Raw genomic sequence first — 22,249 nt, 5'->3', positions numbered from 1 at the left:
CATTCAAGTGTTCTTGCTTGAGTGAATGCCTCTTTTCTGTTCTATGATGCCTCCAGGATACATATTACAGTCAGTCATCATGTTTTGTTGGACTCCTGTTTACCTCGGATGGCTTCAAACCGTGATCCTCAGATCTCAGTCTCCCAAGTCGCTAGGATTACAGGTGTCAGCCACTGGTGCCTAGCCCAATCTTTTTTACATTGTGTGTGTGTGTGTGTGTGTGTGTGTGCGCCAGTCCTGGGGCTTGAACTCAGGCTTGAGTGCTGTTCCTGAGTTCTTTTTGCTCAAGGCTAGTGCTCTAGCACTTTGAGCCATAGTGCTACTTCCGGTTTTCTGGTGGTTAATTGGAGATAAGAGTCTCACGGACTTTTCTGCCCATGCTGGCTTTGAACTGCAATCCTCAGATCTCAGCCTTCTGTAGCTAGGATTACAGGTCTGAGCCACCAGTGCCTGGCTTACCTTGGTTATTTTTACGTAGGGTCTCGCTTTATGACTGAGTCGACCAGGGCTATCGAATGTCTTACTTGTGCTTTCCTGTGTTGCTAGGATGCCAGGCCTATGCCACTGTGCTCAGCCACTGTACTTCTGCTGCATCTGGCATAAGAGGTGAATGCCACCACCCCTGGCCATCGGTTGAGTGAAGTTTTAACCGACTTTTACTCCATGATCTCCTGATCTCTGCCTCGCAAATAGCGAGGATGACAGTCTTGAGCTACCACTCCAGGCTGTGATGCCATTCTTAACCAGTGGCAGTTATGTCCTTCCCCTTGTAGGGTACAGTATAAGTTATTTAGCATTCTTCTGCATAGAAGAAAGATTGACTCTATACTAATTCACTCAATCACTTATTTAACATTTTAGTTTTTTGAGGTAGCGTCTCCTTATGTAGCCCAAGCTAGCTTTGAACTCACAGTACTCCTAACTCAGCCTCTGAGTGCTGAGATTACAGGCAGGCACCACCATACCTGGCTTTTAATTGCTTATTTATCTAACTATCGGATCCTAGATGAAAAAAAATATTTTGGGTTGTTATGCAGTGCTACTTTATTTTGCACTCAAATTGTTCCAGCTTTGGGCTCGGGGAGATCATTCAGGTGGACTAAAATTCCCCCTTTGGCATGTCCAAACCATTGTGGGCATCTGGGCTTTTCAGTTGATATGTACTATCAATTCCTTTCTAGTTGAAGTAAGTTTAGGTCAAGGGATCTGTCACCTGTAACTAAAAGAGTCTTTGATGTCCAGAGAAGAGATAGCTCATAGGTTTTATTACTTATTGAAAATGTCACACAGTACTCATGTTTTTCTGTCAGCGCAGCTGAATGACAATTTTATGCTGAAAAGCACCGATTCTCTCCTTGGCTTCTGACCATTTTGTTAGGCACTGGCATAATTTCAGGGGGTGATATGTGACTCAAATTCAAGCCTGGAATCTTAAGTCTGGAATCCTAGGCAAGTCACTTAACTTCTGAACTGTGAGGAGAGAGATATCATCGCTGTGAGGTAATGCTCAGGCCATTATGCTGACTGCTGTGGGAGTATAATGAAGCCCCCATATTAGTGTTGTCAGATAAAACACAGGACACCCAGTTGATGTGGAATTTCAGATAATTGATGAAGAACTTGTACCGTTGCTTCAAAATGTCACTTAGGAATATACTTACACTAAGATTTGTTCATTGTTTAACTAAATTGCATAATGGATGTCCTGTTCCTTTCTTGTTTGTTTGTTTTTGTGTGTGTGTGTGTGTGTGTGCCAGTACTGGGACTTGAACTTAGGGCCTAGGGGCTGGCATTAGCTTTTTCTGCTCAAGGCTGGTGCTCTACCACTTGAGCCATAGTTCCACTTCTGATCTTTTGGTGGTTAATTGGAGATAAGAGTCTCACAGACTTTCCTGCTTGGATTGGCTTCAAATCAGGATCCTCAGATCTCAGCCTTCAGAGTAAGTAGCTGGGATTATAGGTGCTTGGCCATGTCCAGTATTTTTATTTGCTAAATCTAACAAACCTACCTCAAATACCAATCCAGCCCCAGTTTTAGGTTCTTTATGGTATAAAGGGTACTCCAAGAACTGTGACTCTGCAACTTGAATTTCATGAGTATCAGCTGGACACTGGTGGCTCATGCCTATAATCCTAGCTACTCAGGAGGCTGAGATCTGGGGATTGCTGCTGGAAACTATTCTGGCAGGAAAGACTAGGAGACTCCTATCTCCAATTAAGCACCAAAGAGCCCAAAGTGGAGCTGTGGCTCAAACGGTAGAGTGCTAGCCTTGAGCCAAAAAGCTCAAGGACAGTACCTAGGCCCTGAGTTCAAGACCCAGGACCAGCACACAAAAAATAAAGGAATGGTATTGAGTCATATGATACTCTAGGAAGAACAGGACTTTGTGGCTAGACTATCCTGAGATTAATTCTCTGCTCCACTCCTTCAAGCAAGTTCTTAAGCCATCTGCTTCAGTATTCTTACTTGGTTGTACAAGGAGTTGATAATTCACAGATGCCATTATAACGACACATTCTCAGGGCCTACGATCTTATGGGGACTTGGTCAGTGGTGGCTGCTGTTGATGGCACTCTTATCTGGACAAACATACCAAAGGGTAATGGTAAGACAACTCCTTCACTCCTACTATTCTTTTCTCTGGGCCAATGGGAATGTCGAATCCTAGAAGCTGGTCTCTGTGTGTGTGTGTGTGTGTGTGAACAGACCAGGCAGGCACACAATTTTGACAGCTACAGTTACTGAGTAGTTAATATGTGCTGAGCAGTTTTATGTTCTTCTCACACAATCTTCCCTTCTCTCCTCACGGCTCCCATGTTGAAGGTGGAGAGATGGAGGCACAAAAGGGACGAGGAAACTTGCCTGGGGTCGCACAGAGACACAGAACAGCCAGATAGCTGTGTCCTTACTCACAGGCATAGGCCCTCGCATACCTCATTGAACCCAGTGCTTGTAACAGCCCTCTGAGATTGCATCTTCATTGTGCAGCAGAGGACTCTGAGGTTATACAATTTACAGGCCATAATTTACAGGGGCCCTGCGGCTTCACATGTGAATTTCCAGCTTGCAGGTGCCTGGAGGTGTCAGGCAGGAGAGGAGGGGGCCAGTGGCGACCTTTCCCCTCTGGGGCAGCCCTCGGAAGAGGTGGATGGGTTTGTTTTATGCCTTTGATTTATAAGAGGGTCAGTCTTCCACCCAGCTGTCAACTTGAGGAAGGAAGCTACTTGAGGATTCGATTTTTAAAATTGCCTAGTGAGTTGTAACAGTGGGTGAACACCACTCAATTCCAAACTGGAGGGACCATTGTGGATTATGGCACAAGGCTAGGCTGATAGATTTTGCAGTTGCTTAAAAACATCACATATTTAAGAACGATGAACGTTAGAAAATGCCTCCAGATATACATAAAAGCAGGAGATAGAACTGTCTACACAAAGGGATCCCGATTAAGCAATGGTAATTTTGTTCATGACTTATACATAGAAAATAAAAGGAAACATTCCAGGATACTGATGTGTGCTCTCACCAGGCTGGGAAAGACAATTTAAGTTGTCTTAATTCTTCTGTTATATACTTTGCCACAGGTCAAACAAGTTTGTTGGCTTTTTATTTTTTATTTTTATTTTGGCCAGTCCTGAGGTTTGAACTCAGGGTCTGTGCACTGTTACTGAGCTTCTTTTGCTCAAGACCAGCACTCTACCACTTGAGCCACAGCACCACTTCCCGCTTTTTTCTGTTTATGTGGTACTGAGGAACTGAACCCCAGGGCTTTATGCATGCTAGGCAAGCACTCTACCACTGAGCCACATTCCCAGCCCCTATTTTTTAATTTTTTGAATTGCATAACTTTGGCATTGGAAGACACCAACCAAGGAAGCATTCAACCATCACATCTAATTAATGAATGAATGCTGGTACTGGGGCTTGATCTCAGGGCCCTGAGTGCTGTTCCTTAGCTTTTGTGCTCAAGCCTGGCACTCTACCACTTGAGCCACAGCTTTCTGGTGGTTCCTTGGAGATCAGAGTCGCACAGACTTCCTTGCCCAGGCTGGCTTTGAACTCTGAACCTTACATCTCCGCCTCCCGAATAGCTGGGATGACAGGCAGTGAAGCATAGGCGTCTGACAAAACCATGACATTTTAAAGAAATGAGGTCCAGGTCCGGGAAGGAGGCACAGGGTGACCAGCAAACCTCGTGCGTGCGCCTGCCCGGCTGGTCCTGGGCCTCCATGTGCAATTCTGCAGGGGCGTGGGGAAGCACACACCTCTCCCACGCGCGAGGGGGGGGAACCTGGGTGGAAGCGTGGGGCGCTCCCTCCCCTTCCCGCACAGCTGGAGCAGGAGGAGGAGCCAGGAAGGTGGGGAGGGGAGCTGGGTGGAAGGGAAGATCGGGGAACCTTTCAGCAATAGAAACCAGATGAGCCTTTCAAAGGGGAGCAAATTCTCCACGGCGCGCTCCTTTGTTGGGGTCTGGGAGGCGGCGGCAGCTGCGCCCTCGGCCCCAGCCCACGGCCCGATGGGGCGGACACGGATAACTGCATTAGATGCACTCAGCTCTTTTCAATAAAACCCCCTTGACGGCGGCACAATGAGGCGGGGAGGGGTGGGGGACCAGACAGCAACCCCAGGCTGGGCGGGGGGGCGGGGGGCGCCCTGCCTCCAACCCCCCAGCGGATCACGCACTCATTTTTCAGGCTCAGCTCACTGACCTTGGGCTGCGGCTGGTCTCAGGGCCAAGGCCACCTCGGGAAGCCTGGAAGTCCCACTGTTATCCACACGCGCATGGGGTCTCTGCGCCGCCCAGGACCGCAGCTCCGCGGGTCCCCGCAGAAAGCGCACCTGGGTTGCCCTGACCCCCGCTGGAAGATAAGGAAGGGGTCCTGAAGGCTGTCCCAAAGGGGTTCATGAAGGGTCCACCCTTCGTGTTTCCAAACATGGGGCGAGGGGGGGGGGGAGGGGGGGCGGAGCAGGCCCCTGACAGCGCTGTGGACCAGGTAATTTCAAGGCTGGAACATTTCATTTGTGAATGTCCAAATGCCACACCTTTGACTGACTCTCACGGAACTATCCAGAGCATTCTCCTAAGGTGTTTTATTTTTCTGAATGAATGAATGAATTTTTAGAGAGACTTTTTGTGTGTGTGTGTGTGTGTGTGATTGCTTTAACTGCCCATGATGAGGCCCATCCTTTGAGGTTCGCAGCTGTGGAGAGAGAGGCTCGCTGAGGCTGCAGACTTGCTGAGTTTTGCAGTCAAAAGGTGGTGAAGCTGGAAGTTGAACCCAGGTGTGTTTGACTTGAAAGCTGGGGTGGGGGTGGGGTGTCTTGACCTTGGCACTGTTGACATAAGCCTAGGTCAGTCTTGTGGCAGGGTAGGCTCTGCAGACAGTTTGACAGCACCCCTGGCCTCTGCCCTCTAGGGGCAGTCACAGAACTCATGATGTTGTAGACACTGTCCTGTGTCCCCCAGGAGGGGAGGGTGGGGGCAGGGAGTTGCCCCCAGTTGAGAACCATTAGCATGCATGTCTTGTTGGGGCTCAGAGCCTTCCTCTTGGGGAGCTTGTGAACTAGCTATGTGGAAATCTTAAAGTTCAGTCTTAAAGTTCAGTCTTGTGGTTTGTGGTAGATGTGAGTGTGGTGGAAATCAGACACTGCATGCCAGAACCCAAAGTAGTGCTTAGTGCTAGAGTCTGTGTGTGTGTGTGTGTGTGTGTGTGTGTGTGTGTGCATGTGCATGTGCCAGTCCTGGGTCTTGAACTCAGGGCCTGGGTCCTGTCCCTGAGCTGTTTGTGCTCACGGCTAGTGCTCTACTACTTCAGCCACAGCACCAACATGTGCCTTTTTCCCAGTAGTTTATTGGAAATAAGAGTCTCATGGACTTTCCTCCCTGGGGTGGCATGGAACCATGATTCTCAGATCTCAGCCTCCTGAGTAGGTCGGTTTATGGGCATGAACCACCAGCACCCAGTGCTAAAGGCATTTTGAACTCCACATTCGTTGGGTCGAGAGTGGCTGCAGTCCTCCCAACTGCTTTTCCCATTTTACTTGAACTCAGGGCCTGAAGCTCTCCCTTGGCTTTCTTGCTTTACCACTTGAGCCAGCCCTCTAGTCTGGCTTTTTCACTGGTTACTTGAAGCTAAGAGTCACATAGGTTTGTCTGTCCTGGTTGGCTCTGAACCAACATCCTCACATATCAGCCCCTGAGTAGCTAAGATTATAGGTGTGGGCCACCAGGCCTGGCTACTCCTCCCAGTTTTCTAGGCCAAGGCTGACACACAGGGACAGGTGAGCCAGCCCTTCCTCCACTCACTGTTCCAGATACAGGAATAGCGTTGGCCACTGGAAATGCTAAAACGTCAGAGGAAATAGTGGTGATGGTGGCATGAAGGAAGGGAACATCACTGCGATAGACAGGGAGCCTCAGTCGACAATGCAATTGGCAGGGAGAGGACATTGTAGGGAGTTGCTGCTGGCCCATCATGCTGGGAGGAAGGTTTACACTGACTTTCATATTTGGCTGCATCTTGCGTGTGACCACACGTCCACCTCCACCTCCACCTCCACCTTTACTGTGGCCTGCTGTCTCTGTAGCTGACTGGATGCTTCACTCCCCAGGCCCCAAAGCCCACCCCAGGCTTTGGGGCTACACTGACCAGAGGCCCATTTCAGTTCAACGGACATACATCTATTTGTTTTTTCCATTCTGGCCTTCCAACTTCCCACCTGGTGGAACTGACCTGCTGTGGATGCCCTGGACCAAATGCATCTCTGCAACAGGATCAGGTCTATAGGGACTTGAGAGGCATCAAGGCTTTCCTGGCTGTAGTCTGGTTCCAGAGTCCCTGATGTGGCCTGCACATCATCGAGCATGTGCAGGGGTGAGGGGCTCAGAGACTTGGGGATGGGAATATCTCAAGCATAGAGGAAGCCCAAGTGCTGTGGCATGTTTGTAATTCTAGCTACTCAGGAGGCAGAGGTAGGATTGTAGTCTGAGGTCACTTGTGCAAAAAACATGAGACCTTATCTAAAAACAACAACAAAAGCAAAAAAATTTTGTGTGTGTGTGTGTGTGTGTGTGTGTGTGTGTGAGTGTGTGTGTGTTTCTTGTGGAGGTTCTGAGCTGAACCCTAGAACCACACAAATGCAAAGAGTGCATAGAAAGGAGGGGCTAGCAGAGTTAAAAGACATCTGGAGAGAAAGAGAAATGAGAGATTGAGGTAGAAGGGGTTGGGTCAGCACTTCAGATGATGAAGGGCTAAGGATTTCTTTCTTTGGGACCTCTCACAGATACATTTACCCACGCCATGTTGGCTAAGGTGCTGTTCCCAGTTCCCATCTAACACAGTCTGTTTACATTTACACGTGCATTCAAGTAAAGCTGGCTAATGAGAACCATGAGTAGGCCCAGGACATGAGTCTTTCAGAGCTTTTCTTCTTTTATCAGCAGTCCTGATTTATAAATGAAGTTCAACGACCCTCTTCCTCCCCCAGACTTCGGCTGAACTTGATTGTAACAGAGCCTCACAAACCTCCCACATCTTAAATAATTCATTGAAGCATTCCTTATTAGCTCAGCCTTATAGCGGACTTGAACACATCACCAAGTGCTGGGTTAGGACTTTTGGCTTTTGGTTTCTGAGCCCATGCTGGTCTTGAACTCATAGCCTCAGACTTCTAAGTGGTGGAATGACAGGCATGTACTATCGCACCTGGCAGGACTTTTGATAATTGAAGTTTATCTCTGTAGCTCTTTCTCTCGTGAATGAGTCATTGAGGGTAGTCTTAAAAACCTATTATGTGCATAATACACTGCCTCATGCTATCCCCAACACTTAGTTTACTTTGGCATAACAGACACATCTTTTCTGTTTCCCCTCGGAGACAATCATGCATATTTGGTGGCTATGACTGCTACAAGGACTTTTTTTTTTTTTCTAAAAAAGACTCGAAAACAAGTGTGTGAGAATGCATGTGTCTCCACTATATGTAGCTGCCTTCTTTTCTTTCTTTTGAGTGTCCCTCCCCTGGCTGGTTTCCATTTGCCCTCCTTTTGCTGAGATAATTTGCACTCTTCAGCTTCATTAGCTGCAACCCCCCTCCTGTCTTGGGACAAAAAAAATGGGGCCAAACTCTTCAAAAGAACACATGGAGACCCCATTAATGATGGCCCTAATTGTGCCAATTCAAACCCCTCAATAACTCTAATTAAAACCTGTCTTGTATCAGGCCATGAATGGCAACACAGCTGCCGCTCCAGACAATCGCATAACAGAGCGAGGAGGAAAAGGGTTCTCTCTCTGCAAATGGTGGTGGTGGTGGTTGTTATGGAAAGGGTCAGTGGAGGAGGATTAAGACAGGGGTGCAATCAGAATGGGCAACCTTGAAAAAGTCTTCCATGTCAGGTCACAGTTTGAAGTCAGAAGACCTTTAGCTTTTCCCCTTAGCTTCCCCCTTCTCTCCCCACCCCCCAGCAGGAACACCTGCACACTGACTGCAAAGGGGCCGTGACCACCAGACACATGGATACCACAAGTTGACTAAAACATCTGAAAGAAGGAGGGGCAAACCCAGCCCCCCAAGCCCCCCAAAATCTTAACTAGAAAAATCACATACCCCAAACTAAAGACTCCCCCCTCCCCACCCCTGCTTGCAACCTTGCCTTCAGTATCCAGCTGCACTTTGCTGGGCACCATAAATAACTCTGCAATTACATTAATTGGTTGCATATTTGTTGACACTGAAGGAGAAGCCTTTCTCTGGGGAAGGTGGGTTTCAGCTGCAAGAGAACACTCTTCCTCTCTGCCACACCTCCATGTCTGATTTCCAGCCTTTCAGTTGAGATTTTCTACATGTGGGGGAAGTGGTGGGCTGACAGGCCCATTTTTGGAATCAGGTTTGATAGCCAGACTGTTGGCTGTCCATGTGTGTGTGTGTGTGTGTGTGTGTGTGTGCGTGTGTATGTGTGTGTGTGTGTGTGTGTGTGTGTGTGTGTTGGTACCAGGGCTTAGAACTCAGGGCCTGCTCACTGTCCCTTAGCTATTTTGCTCAAGGCTAGCACTTTACCACTTGATCCATAGCTCCACTTCTGGCTTATTTTGCTAGTAAATTGGATATAAGAGTCTCACAATCTTTCCTTCCCAGGCTGGCTCTGAACCTGGATCCTTAGATCTCAGTCTCCTGAGAAGCTAGGATTATAGATGTGAGTCACCAGCTCCTGGCTATTCCCTGGCTCTACTGATCCACCAGACTTAGGTATATCCTAGTATGGGAGAACTGGAGATATGTTCTGGAAATACGTGATGGAATTTACTTTCTTCTGGAGGCAAAGAATACAACAGGCTTATTGATAAGCACATTGCTTTGATTAAATGGAAACTTGGTAGACCTTTGCCTGGATATTCAAGCCCATCTTTGATTCTTCCAAAGGCTTGGCTCACCCTACAGGGTATCTTGAATTCCATTCCTTTGGAAGCAATTAGGATGTCAACTTGTTCACTCTTACCTCCATCTGTGAGCACAGACTGGAGAGGCTTGAAAACCAGAGCTCTGTTAGTTGGAGGACTTCACAGAATAGGATGGAGGTTGATGAGTGAGGGCTGGTAGTGGAGACGGAGCTCCAATCAGAAGCTCATTGTTGGCTGAGGATCAGAAACTCAGGATTCATTTTCCCTCAGTTGGAACTGAGATTGGGGAAATCCCTCTGGGGTCCTGCCACGTGCTGGTAAGCATGGGGGGAGCATGCCACGTGCAGGGGAAACTTGCCTTGGAAGCTGTCCCCTCCACAGGCCCTGTGGAGTGGGATGCTTGGGAGGAGGGCCAGGTTTCTTTGGTGTATCACTGTGTCCTCAAAGTACCCAGCATGAAACTGGCACATGGAAGGGGCTCAGCTAATACAAGCAGATGAATGGCTGGATGATCGGTGAAAGGAAAGATGGCTGGAAGGTAGGAAGGATATATGGATGAATGGACGGTTGGGTGTGTAGGTGATGATGAGAAGATGGATGAAGATCTGAAGTTTTGGTTCCCAGTGCTCTGAGCTCTTAAAGAAGAAGACACCACATAAGTCTGAAGTCATGATGTGGTGGAAACAGCTGGAGCTACAAATCACAGCATGAATACACCTACAGTTCAGAGCCACCGGGATAAAGAAGCTCATATTAGTCAATGCAAATGAAGTTACTTCCTTTTGCTTTCTCTGTGACTAGAGTAGGCAGAATGACTTTCTGAATCTGGGCCTCTGATTTCCTCACTGCAAAGTAAGGGGAACATAGTCCTAGACATCAGCAGAGAGAAGTTGGCTTGCGAACCTAAAAGCTCGGGCAACACTGGCCTCTGGCATGCTCTTATCCTTAGGAGTTTTTCTTCCCTCCACTTGCAAAGCTCTTCTCTCAGACTTATGTGTGGTTTTGCGCCCCGCCCCCCAATTTCAGATCTTTGAATACACGTCCCTTTTTATCAGAGTGGTCTACCTTAGGCATCTCATTCAAAATAGTAACTTCCTCACCTCTCTCCATCTATTTTTTCTTACAGTGCTTCCCACCCTGGGCATAAGGTAAGTCAGATGATTTATTATCTGTCTTCCTTTATTCCTTTTTGAGATGTATGAGAACAGGAACTTTTTTTTTTTTTTGCCAGTCCTGGGGCTTGAACTCAGAGCCTGGGCAGTGTCTGAGCTTCTTTTGCTCAAGGCTAGCACTCTACCACTTGAGTCACAGCACCACTTCCAGCTTTTTCTGTTTATGTGGTACTGAGGAATCGAACCCAGGGCTTCATGTGTGCTAGGTAAGCACTCTACCACTAAGCCACATTTCCAGACCTAGGAACTTGTTTTGTTCCTTGCCATTTCTGCACATGGAACTGTGTCTGACGTAGAGTAGATGTTCAGTATTTATTGAATGAGTGGATAGAGGAAGAAGTGAGGACACTTCCTGATCAATTTCAGGGAAAAGAAAGCCTGGCTGGCCCTGAACATTTGTTGTGTCAAGTTATGCCATGATAAATGCCTTGTAAAAGAGTGGCTCTTCTTTCCTTGATTTCCAACCTGAATCCTGAGATTACTGGCTAAAGCTGTAGCTTTTGGAGCCAAATAGATGTGAATTCCAATACTAGCTTTACCTCCCAATGTCAGTGCAAACCTCTAAGCTCAGTTCCTCATCTGAAATAAGAATAATTGCTATGGGGCTGGGAAGGTGGCTCAGTGGTAGAGCGCTTGCCTTGTATGCATGAGGCCCTGGGTTTGATTCCTCAGCACTACATAAGCAGAAAAAAAATCCGAAAGTGGCGCTGTGGCTCAAGTGGTAGAGCACTAGCCTTGAGCTGAAGAGCTGAGGGACAGCGCCCAGGCCCAGAGTTCAGCCCCACGACCGGACCCTCCCCCCCCAAAAAGAATAATTGTTATCTCCTAAGACTGTTGGGTGAATGAACACACTAACTGTAAAGTTCTTACAATTCTAAGCACAAAGTAGGTGTTGGAAAAATGGTGGTCGCTGCCATCGTGGTCATGGTTACCATTTTATCTTAATGCTAAGACTCACCATTCAACCTTATCTGATGGGGGGGGGGCAGAACTATGAGGGGAGGCAAAGACCAGGAGTGTAGACTTTCGTTTGGAACCATTTCCCCAGCTATCCTACTGAAAGAGAAGGAGCCAAGCCCTGCTGTTTGAAACTTGCACTTAGTTGCCAGACACATAGCCTCATAGATGCACAAGGACCACAAATTCCTCACTAAGTTCCCTCCAGCCAGGAGAGCTGGTGCCAAGATCTCTAAATGGCATTTGGGTCATTACGACCTTGACAAAGAATCTGACTCATCTTCAAACTAGAATGGACCTCTATCAAGGTCAGAGCAAATGCCCTGCCTTCAGAGGCTGAGTAGATGAGTCAAAAGCACACAAGCTGGCAGGATGCTAGTGGCTTACACCTGTAATCCTAGCTACTCAGGAGGCTGACAACTGAGGATTGTGGTTTGAAGCCAGCCCAGTCAGAAAAGTCTGTGAGACTCTTATTTCCAATAAACTCAGAAAAAGCTGGAAGTGGTGCTGTGGCTCAAGTGGTAGAGCACTAGCCTTGAGCACAAAGAGGCTCAGGGACAGTGCCCAGGCCCTTAGTTCAAGCTCCAGGACTGGTTTAAAAAAATAATTAAAAAAAGCACACAAGCCTGAGCCTTGTTCTCAGTTTTGTTAGGGTATAGTAGGTGGTCACACCCTGTCTCTCACCACTACCAAAAGCTGGCTTCAGGAGCGGGAAGGCAGAGTGACTGGGTAGGATGTATGGATCTGTGACTTTTCTGGAACATGTCAGGCAGCCTTGTCCTATTGCAACTATTTATCTGCCCAGGTGCCATGTACTCAGTCATATCATATGACTGTGTATGTACACTTATGTACACGTGTGGGAACATGTGGGGTACAAGTACAAACTGCCATCGCCTGCTTTGGGAGAGCTGGAAACAGTGTGGCTTTGGAGCAATCTTAACTTCAATGGCTAATTCTGACTTTGTCATGGAATACCTTTGGAACCTGGTAAGTCACTTCTCCTTAGAAGCATCAGTAGGAATTTTTTAAAAAAAGTCCCAGGTGGGAAATAAAAGGGAAAAGGACATGTGCTTTGGGGAAGGGAATGGTTGTGCTTAAAGAGAGAAGTGAAGAATGCTCTCGGAGAGCAAGCTCCCCATACACGGTGGAGCAGCTTTGCCCATAGATGCCAAATGCAGATCCCTGGATGCTCTAGCCCTTCACAGTTTGTAGATGGCACAAGATGTTACTTTGGCTTTGACTCAGAAGCAGGTAAAAGGAACTGCCAAGAGAGATTTCATCTCTGGATATATTGGGGATTGAACCCACGTCTTTATTCATACTAGGCAAGCACTCTGCCACTGAACCATATCCTCAACCCACAAAGTTTTCTTTTGATAAGGGATTCTAAGGAGTGGTCACAAAAGAGGACCTCAAGACAAATCCTTGGGATGGTGGGAAAAGATTAGGAAAACTCCTAGTTCTTTTGGAAATGTATCGAAAGACAAGAGACAAATGTATCAGGGATTAATCACAGAATAGTTGTCATGGCCTCCTCCTGTCCACACGTGGCGTGCTTCATGCAGGGTGTGTGGGTAGAAGTCCCAGGATCAGGAATGGCTGGCTTTATCCTCCCCTATACTTTTAGCATATCATGGGTGTCACCGCATAAGTGGGCTCATTAGCATATTGTTTAGTTTTTTGTTGTTGTTGGTCACGGTGCTTGAACTCAGAGCCTGAGCACTGGCCCTTAGATTTTTTGCTAGTGCTCTGCCACTTTGAACCACAGTGCCACTTCTGATTTTCTGGTGGTTATTTGGAGATAAGAGTCTCATGGAATTTCCTGCCCATGCTTGCTTCAAACTGTGATCCTCGATCTCAGCCAACTGAGTAGCTAGGATTACAGGTGTGAGCCACTAGCATCCTGCCAGCTTGTGTGCTTTTGACTCATCTATTCAGCCTGGTCAGGTGTAACTAATGACTCTCATCATGAAAGAGCATAAGAAAAGATTCCTGCAGAAACCGTTTCAAGGTAAAATTTAACTTTACAGCATGAATATCAAAAAGGTAAAATGATATTAAACCACAACAATGGCTGACCTGACACGTCTCTAATTTCTCTTATGAGTTCTCCTTTTCCCATGGTATATGGTAAAATAACAATGATCAAGAAAGAAACCCAGTGGCTGGAACAAATTGAAATGATCTCGAAGTCTACTTGGAATGTAGATTTTCAGCAACTCTCATTAGTGATGAGTCTTGCTCTAAGTAAATATTTTGCTTTGAAATATCACTAAGTGATAAATTGAAGCCTCGTGATTAATCAAACAAAAATTTTTCATGTTTATTTTATGTACAAAGTATTTTCTATATACCTCCACATCATATGTTCAGAGTTTTTTCCTTCTCAGTCTTACCTACATCTGGAAAAAAAATGAGGTGGCCATGCTAAACAGATTATATCTAAGAATTGTTAGTCACTTCAAGAATGAAACCTTTCCTCAGGTGCTGATGCCTCACACCTGTTAAGTCTAGCTACTCAAGAGGCTGAGATCTGAGCATCATGATTCCAAGCCAGCCTGGGCAGGAAAGTTCATGAGACTCTTTATCTCCAATTAATCACCAAAAAGCTGGAAGTGGAACTGTGGCTAAAGTGGTAGAATGCCAGCCTTGACTGGAGAAAGCTAAGGGTCAGTGCCCAGGCCCTGAGTTCAAGCCCAGTACCTATACAAAAAGAAAGAAAGGTGAAAAAAAGAAAAGAAAGAAAGAAAAGAAAAAGAAAACTTCAGTAGAATGATTGGGAGTTTAAGATCAGCTTGGGCATCATAGGGAGACTCTGTCTCAAAAAAAAGCTTTTTTTTATGGTACTACTTGCTACTAATTGATAGATAAATTGTACTTAATCTGTATATGTTGAAGACTTTGCAGTGCTGTTATTTTATACCTAACAATATGGAGTTTCTTTAGGAATATTCCATTCCTCAGAGTTTGAAGTAATCAGAGTGCTCTTCCTTTAATTAGGGAAGAAAAAGAACATTTTACAAGGGCTGAGAAAATGCTGGAAATAGAGGGTGTTAGGTTTGAGCTGGAAGATAAGACAGGAAGAAAAGGGCAGAATGGCGTGAGGAGAGTGAGAGACAGAAGAGAGGAGGGAAGGGAGGGGAAGGAGAGCTGAGAGGAGGGAGCTGAGCATGGAAAAGGGACCGGGGGAGAAGGGGGTGGGAGGAAGGGTTGTGGGCTCACTCACTGCTTATATTAATCCAATTAAAGTGTTGAAAATCAGATCCCATGTGAAGCTTTGAACATGAATTTTTCATTACAGCACTGGGAAGGGGGAAGGGAGGGGTGAGGAGGAAGAACGCATGGGGGGAAGCAGTGGAGTTGTGGCAGGAAGGCCTCCCAGCTTTCCCCAGGACATCTGGTCTGTGTGATACCTGCCCAAGCCTGATCTTCTGCCCCACATCCTTCTCCTGAAACACTGGCCTCCCTCCTTGTGTACCTTCTGTCCGATTTTACTTCCTTTATCCCTTCTCGACACCATTTTGTTGGTGGGATGCTTGGCGGGTAGGATCAGAAAGAGCAATCCTTGGAAGTGGCCACAGAAAGAAGCCACGTGTGTCATGTCCTCCAGGCAGCCCCCCACCTGTTCATTGGCTTCACCGCGTGGAGAAAGAGAAATAGCTAAGGAACTCCAAGCATATGCTGCCTTCGGATTCTAAGGAAAATAGGTCACTAGGAGGTGTGCCCTAGATGGAAGGACACCCTCACCTCTACTTCCCTTCCTCACACCCCTTTCCTCCAACTACAGACTGTACTGGTGCCTGTCACTGCTAGCAACTCAGTGTCCAGTCTCAAGTGACGGGGCCGTGTGGCTCCCATCTTAGTGCAGATGAGCCAGCGGACAGAGAAGCAGACCAACCTACTGCTCCATTCGGAGTGTCCTAAGTAGGGCAAAGGTAATTAACCCAACCATGTCCTTCTGCTTTGCAGTCTTGGTTCATGGCCTTTTGATTAGAAAGCTAGTCAAATGGCAAGCTAGGTAGGCTCTCTACCATCTTTTTAGCTAGTAGGAAGAATAGAGGTGAAAACCCAGACTGTGTTTCCTTTCTATCACCTTCCCCCTGGACTCCCTTCCATATCAAGTTCAAGTTTGTTATGTGCTCAATAAATTAAATAAAATATATTTCTCTCTCTCTCCATATCTATCTATCTATCTATCTATCTATCTATCTATCTATCTATCTATCTATCTATCTATCTATCTATCTATCTATCTATCTATCTATCTATCTATCCATCTGGGTTGCACGGGTGGCTCTTCCCTCCTTTCCTCCATGCTCAGTTCCCTCGCTGCACCAGGGCTTCCCAGGGCCGCCTGCTCCCTGGAAGGGGGCCTCCCCCATGTCTGCCTGGCGTTTAATCTCCACCAGGCCTCCCCTTGCCTTGCGCACTGGTTGCTGGTGTGTGGTCCAGCACAGTGATGCGCTTTAGCAGCTGGAAACAGCAAGAAGGGAAGTGGGACCTCGAGCAGAAAACCCTGGCACTTCTCAAAACAAAATGAAGGACTTCAGCTTTTAATCAGTTTAGGGTGGAGGCCAGGAAATTTGCGTTTTTTTTTTTTTTGAGTGTTGTTTGTTTTATTGAGACAAGATCTTGCTATATAGTTTGAGGTTGGCCTTGAACTCTCAGCCCTCCATTGCTTGATGTTATATGGACAAAGCCCTTTAGAGACTGCTTTTGGGTGGGTCTGTGATGGCCCTTTATATAGATGATTACAGTAGCTGGGATGAGGTACAGAGGCTGTTCAGCAGGGCCTGCGGGAGGAGACCAGGCCCTGTGGGTGTCAGGCAGAAATTTGGCCCTTATTAACCAGACCTTTCTGAAGTAGAATTGAGTTAAGTTACTGCCTCTTCTTCTCTCAGGAGCTGGAAGAATGGCCACTTCGGGGACTGTGGTTTATCCTGCCTTATGCTTTGACTTCAAAAGTGGGACTGAACATTTAAGTTTCAGAAACTGATTTCTATATGAAGTCTTGTTAAGGAAACTTGCTATTTATAGGCCTTGAAAGGCTAAATTTGCAAGAACATCATCTCCCTCCCTGGTCTCCATCCATGGCCCTGTCTAGATCTTTAAATACATGATGTCAGAAACAATCATCCTAGTGTAAAACTTCAGGGGGAGCTTTGTTTCCTGCCTAGGATGGCCAGATGTATCAAAAAAAATATAGGATGGCTGGGTGCTGGTAATTAATTTCTGTAATCCTAGCTATTCAGGAGGCTGAGATCTGAGGATTACAAATTCGAAGACAGCCCAGTCAAAAAAGTCTGTGACATTCCTATTTCCAATGAACCAGGCAAAAGCCAGGAGAGGTGTGGCTCAAGTGGTAGAACACAAATCTTGAGAAAAAAGGCCAAGCATGAGTGTGAGGCCCTGAGTTTGTCAAGCCCTAATACCGGCACACATGCACGCATGCACACACAAAGACATAGGATGCACAACTGTTTGAACCAAATACAATTTTAGTATAAGTATACCCCATGCAATAAAACAAGATTAGGGACATTTTTAATATACTTGCACTATTTTTTCTCTTTATCATTCAGATGTAACAAGGCATCCTGTACTTGATCTGGTGACTCTGCTCTGGCCCTCTTCTGCATGGCTAGTCAGTTTTATCATGACTGATTCCAATACCTGAGCAAACCAGTTTAAAAGGAAGAATTGGCTTGGAGTGAGTGAGGGATGGGATGATATGGTCCATAAATAAAAGTACTTCTTACCTGACATGTAACTGTAACCCCTCTGTATATCACCTTTATAATAACAATAAAAAATAGAAGTTTCAGTCCATCATAGAGGGAAGGGCATGGAAAAGCACCGCAGCTCACATCCTGGCTATTTATAGACAGACAGACAGACAGACCACACTAATGGGCTTTCCTGTTTTTCCCTTTTTATGGGTCCCAGTGCACAGCCAGGACAGACATTACCCCCTAATTTAAAAGTAGCTTTAAGTATTCACATTATTCACATTGCACTGGGACAACCTGGAAAGTGGATCTCAGAAAAGCTATGAAAGCTATCATCCAGTTTCAGTCATATAGCTTCAATTCCCCATCAAATCCAAGGGAAGATTTGAAAAGAGACTGTCCCCAAACTCATTATTTGGGCAGCTATTCTCCCATGTCCCACTTTCTTTCGAAACTTTGGATGATGGCATCTTCAATTATTCTGGAAACGTAGTTGTTCATATGTTAGCATGAACTTCTGTCTGAGATGGCATGGCTCAGTGGCTAAGAGCATGACCTCTCAGCTTTGGCCATGGAGTTCAGTATGACTGCATCCTGCCAAGCAAGTGTCCTTGGGTGCTAATCATGTCTTGTGCCTTGGTTTTGGTTTAGGATATTATAAAACAAATGTTTTCTGGATCTTATAGAGATGATGTGAAGAAGCATTCAAACAGTTTGAAGAAATTGCAGAGAAAGATAATCAAGCAACTTACCAGCTAAGAGTGAGGCATCATTATGGGTTGGGAACCACTACAAATGCTATGTTATTGTTGGTTCACAGTGTCTTAGATTCCATTGTCAATGGATTGATACGATAGAATTTATATGTATATATACACTTATATAGTATATATAAATTTATATATTATATATAAACTATGTATATGTATATATATATATATATATATATATATATATATATATATAATTTTTCTGGTACTGGGGCTTGAACTCAGAGCCTCACTCTCTTGCTTGACTGTTTTGTTCAAGGCTGGTGATCTAGCATGTGAGCCACACCTCTACTTTTGACTTTTTGCTGATTAGTTGGAGGTAAGAGTCTCACGGGCTTTTCTATCTGAGCTGGATTTGAACTTCAGTCCTCAGATCTCAGCTTCATGAGTAGCTAGGATTCCAGGTATGAGCCACCAGTGCTCAGCTCATTCTGAATTTGACTACTCTACATCTCATACAATGCCTATCTTTTGGACACTGGCTTATTCTACATAGCATAATGTCCTCAAGGTTTATCTATGTTGTAGCACAGATCAGACTCTCCTTAGTTTCCACTTCCTTTTTATGGCTGAATAATACTGATTTTATGTATATGCCACATTTTGTTTGTCTGTTTACCTTTCAATGGGCCTTTGGGTCTCTCCTGCATTTTGGCTATTATAAAAAAAGTTGCTATAAACTTTAGTGTACAAATGTCTCTCTAAGTTCCTGCTTTCAATTCTTTTGGGCATATTCACAGAAGTGGAATTGCTAGGCCATATGGTAATTCTACATTTAATTTTTTGAGGGCTTGCCACGCTGCTTTTCATAGCAGCTGTGTCATCTTTCATTCTAATCAGCAATGCAAAAGGGTTCCAATTTATCCATATCCTTGCCAGCACTTTTTTTTTTTTTTGCTGTTGTTTTGTGTTTGAATAATAGCCACCCTGATAGGACAAAGGAAGATGCTTTTAATGACTATATCCATGTAAGACAACAGAGGCTCAGAGAGGTCGAATGAGTTGTTCAAGGACAGCTAGCCCAGACAGCCAGTCACAGAGACAGAACTGGAATCAAAGTCTATCGCTCCAACTGGGACTTGTAGCCATTGTGGTATGTTTCTTGCTTCTAATATGAGCATCCAAATGCAAACATTTCTGTCTTTGGACAGATCTCTAGTTGTGCAAGACATCTGGTGAAGGCACAAATGTAGGAACAAAACATGTTCCTACATGTACACATGCTCTTATTGAAACTACTCTACATGGGAAAGCAGCAATAACAACTTCCCCTCCATTTGCATTTCATCCTACTTAATTTAAAAATAGTCTAGTCTTTCTGGCCACCCTGTAGTCCTTTACCTTGATGTTACTGAGCTTTATTTTCTGCTTGTTTGTTTTCAGGGCTGAGGACTGAACTCAGGGCCTTGACTTGCTAGGCAAGTGCTCTTCCACTGAACTAAATCCACAAGTCCTTGGCTAGCTTCTTTAATAGCCTGCAAACATGATTGGGCCAGTCTTTGACCTTGTTGGGAATGGGAATAGAGAAGCTAAAAAGTAGAAGATGGCCCTCAGATTGCACCATTGTCTTTGAACCAAGTTTCTATGGAAACCACTCTGGTGGAAGTTGAGTCCTTAGAGTGAGGGTCTTAGTTCCACTCCTGTATTGGTTTCCTATTACTTCTATAATTAAGACGAGTTCTTCCAACATAGTAGAGTAAGTATATGGGGTTAGTGCATTCATGTTAGAAAATAGCTCTGCCACTTGGGCCTGTGTGTATACACATAAGTGTCTCTCTGAGCTCTGGTTTCCTTATTTGACATACAGAAAGGATACAGGGGATTATATGGTTGTCATGAGGATGAAAAGTGATGATTATAAGTGCTTGGTTATGTTGTAAAACCCCAGTAAGTAACAAATGTTAAAATAAATGCTAGGTAGGGTGGCTCACAACTGTAAGCCTGAATACTTGAGAGGCAGAGATTGGAAGGATCTTGGTTTTAGGCTAGCCCAGGAATAGGAGGATGGCAGTCCAGGATGATCAGGGCAGAAAGTGTTTATTTAAAAAAAATAAGTAAAGGAAAAAAGACTGGAGGCAAGACTTAAGTGGTAGAGCAATTGCCTAGCAAGGTCAAGGCTATGAGTTCACCTCCCACACCAAGTACATATGTGTGTAATGGGCATAGGAAAACCCACAGGATTTATGTTATTTCTCACTGTTGTCGAGCAGCTTTGTGCTTTTTGCTATATCATCATGATCAGCCTGTGTGAGCGGCCAGGCTCCTGCAGTGCGGATGAGGAGATGCTGATGAAAGGGAGGCTGAGTTCTGGTAAATTCTGCAAGGTATGTGTGCCATGGAGTATGTTGGCTGAACCAGCACCTCCGCTGAATCAGAAGCGGGCTTCTGATGGGGCGTGAGAGTGAAGAGCATGGGACTTAAAGCATCAGTGTGTGTTGGAAGAGCAGAAGAGCCAGGATGTCATCTGGGCTATCCTTGGTACAGATACATAATGTGCTCATTGTAGAAAAAGGTATAGAAAATTTCCCTTCCTTTCCCTTCCTTTCTTTTCCTCTCTTTTTTTTTTTTAAATTTTATTTTATTTTATTTGAGAACATACTGTACAGAGGGGTTACAATTACATGGTCAGGATAATGCATACATTTCTTACCAAGCATTGCAGCCTCCTCCTTTGTTTACCCTTTACCTCCCTTCCTCTCTTTTTCTTTTCCTCTCCTCCCTTTTCCTTCTCCTCCCTCCCTCCATTCCTTCCCTCTCTTCCTTCCATCCCTCCCTCCCTTCCTTCCCTACCTCCATCCTTCCTCCCTCCCTCCCTTCCTTCCCCCTTCCCTTCTTCCCTCCCTCCCTCCCTCCCTCCCTCTTTCTTTCCTCCCTCCCTCCCTCCTTTCTTTCCTTCCTTCCTTCCTTCCTCCCTCCCTCCCTCCCTCCCTCCCTTCCTTCCTTCCTTCCTTCCTTCCTCCCTCTCTCCCTTCCTCCCTCCCTCCCTCCCTCCCTCCCTTCCTTCCTTCCTTCCTTCCTTCCTTCCTGTCTTTGGTCTGGGGACAGAATCCAGTGTCTAGTGCTAGGTAAGCCCTAAGGACATTGTCTTTGTTTGTTAGGGCTGCTATATCTTGGACTGAGTGAGTTATAAACAACAGACATTTATTTCTCTCATATCAGGAAGTTGGAAATCTAAGACCAAGGTGTCAGCATGGCAGGGTTGTGGTGAGCCACCTGGTTGAAGTCGCTTATTTTGACAAGATAATAATTGGGGGAGTCTGGATGAGAGGGAACTTCTCTAAATGAAATTTGTATACAGAAGAGTAAAACAAGCTTCTAAATTGTCACTAATTATTTCAGGAATGAGCTTGATAAGGTTAATTTCCATGGGTAAGGCTCATTTACATGATGGGATTCATGATAATCGACTTTAGCCAAATGCTAAGGTTCTAGGACGTTGGTTATAAATTCAAGAACAGAATTCAGGGTTCTTGGTGTCCTAAGCTCCTGGGTACAGTGTTATTATGTGACAAGACACAACTCACCTTTTTGCATTGGTTACTGTGAACAAGTGAGGCAAACATATATCAGCGTGCATTTACAGTGCAGAAACACTTTGGTTCGGACCTCACCCAAGATCCATTATTTCATGAGAGCTGCCTTCCCTTTTGGTCTATCATGAATCCTCATTCTCTAAGTTCTTTCACACAGTGCAGTTTCACGTTTAGATATGATCTCCAGGTATCTTTTTGCTCTGTTTTAACTAGATCACTGCCTCTCAGAGCACAGAGTAGGTGCTCTTAACAATGAGCATTGTCTCAGAGAGAGGAGATGCAGTCAAAATGCTTGTTAGTGTAAGCACAGAGGTGCTATTCTGAATATGAGAAAAGGCGAGACTCCTATAAATTATTATAGAAACACAGACATGTTTGTAACTGGTGTTCCTCACTAGGGCTATATATTTGAGCCCCCTAGTCTTAGTGTGTGATATAAAATATTATTTTGCTTCTACTGAAATATCCTCTTGCAAACAGAGGTCCCACAGGACAGGGAGTGTGACTGGAAGTGGGTAGACCAGTTGCCAGGTTAGCTTGATTTACTTTTCAGTCATAAACTCAGGTCTCCAGGGAAAGAACTGGTCAATTTCACTTTATTTTTTGGCTTAGATCAGAAGATTGATCCTGGCAGAGAGATGTTATGTGGGACTAGGAGGTCTCTTGGAATTTCTAAACTTTCT

Source organism: Dipodomys spectabilis, unplaced genomic scaffold, assembly GCF_019054845.1.
Source record: "Dipodomys spectabilis isolate Male_0828 unplaced genomic scaffold, ASM1905484v1 ptg000157l, whole genome shotgun sequence".
Lineage (NCBI taxonomy): Eukaryota > Metazoa > Chordata > Mammalia > Rodentia > Heteromyidae > Dipodomys > Dipodomys spectabilis.
This window is presented reverse-complemented; position numbering follows the sequence as displayed.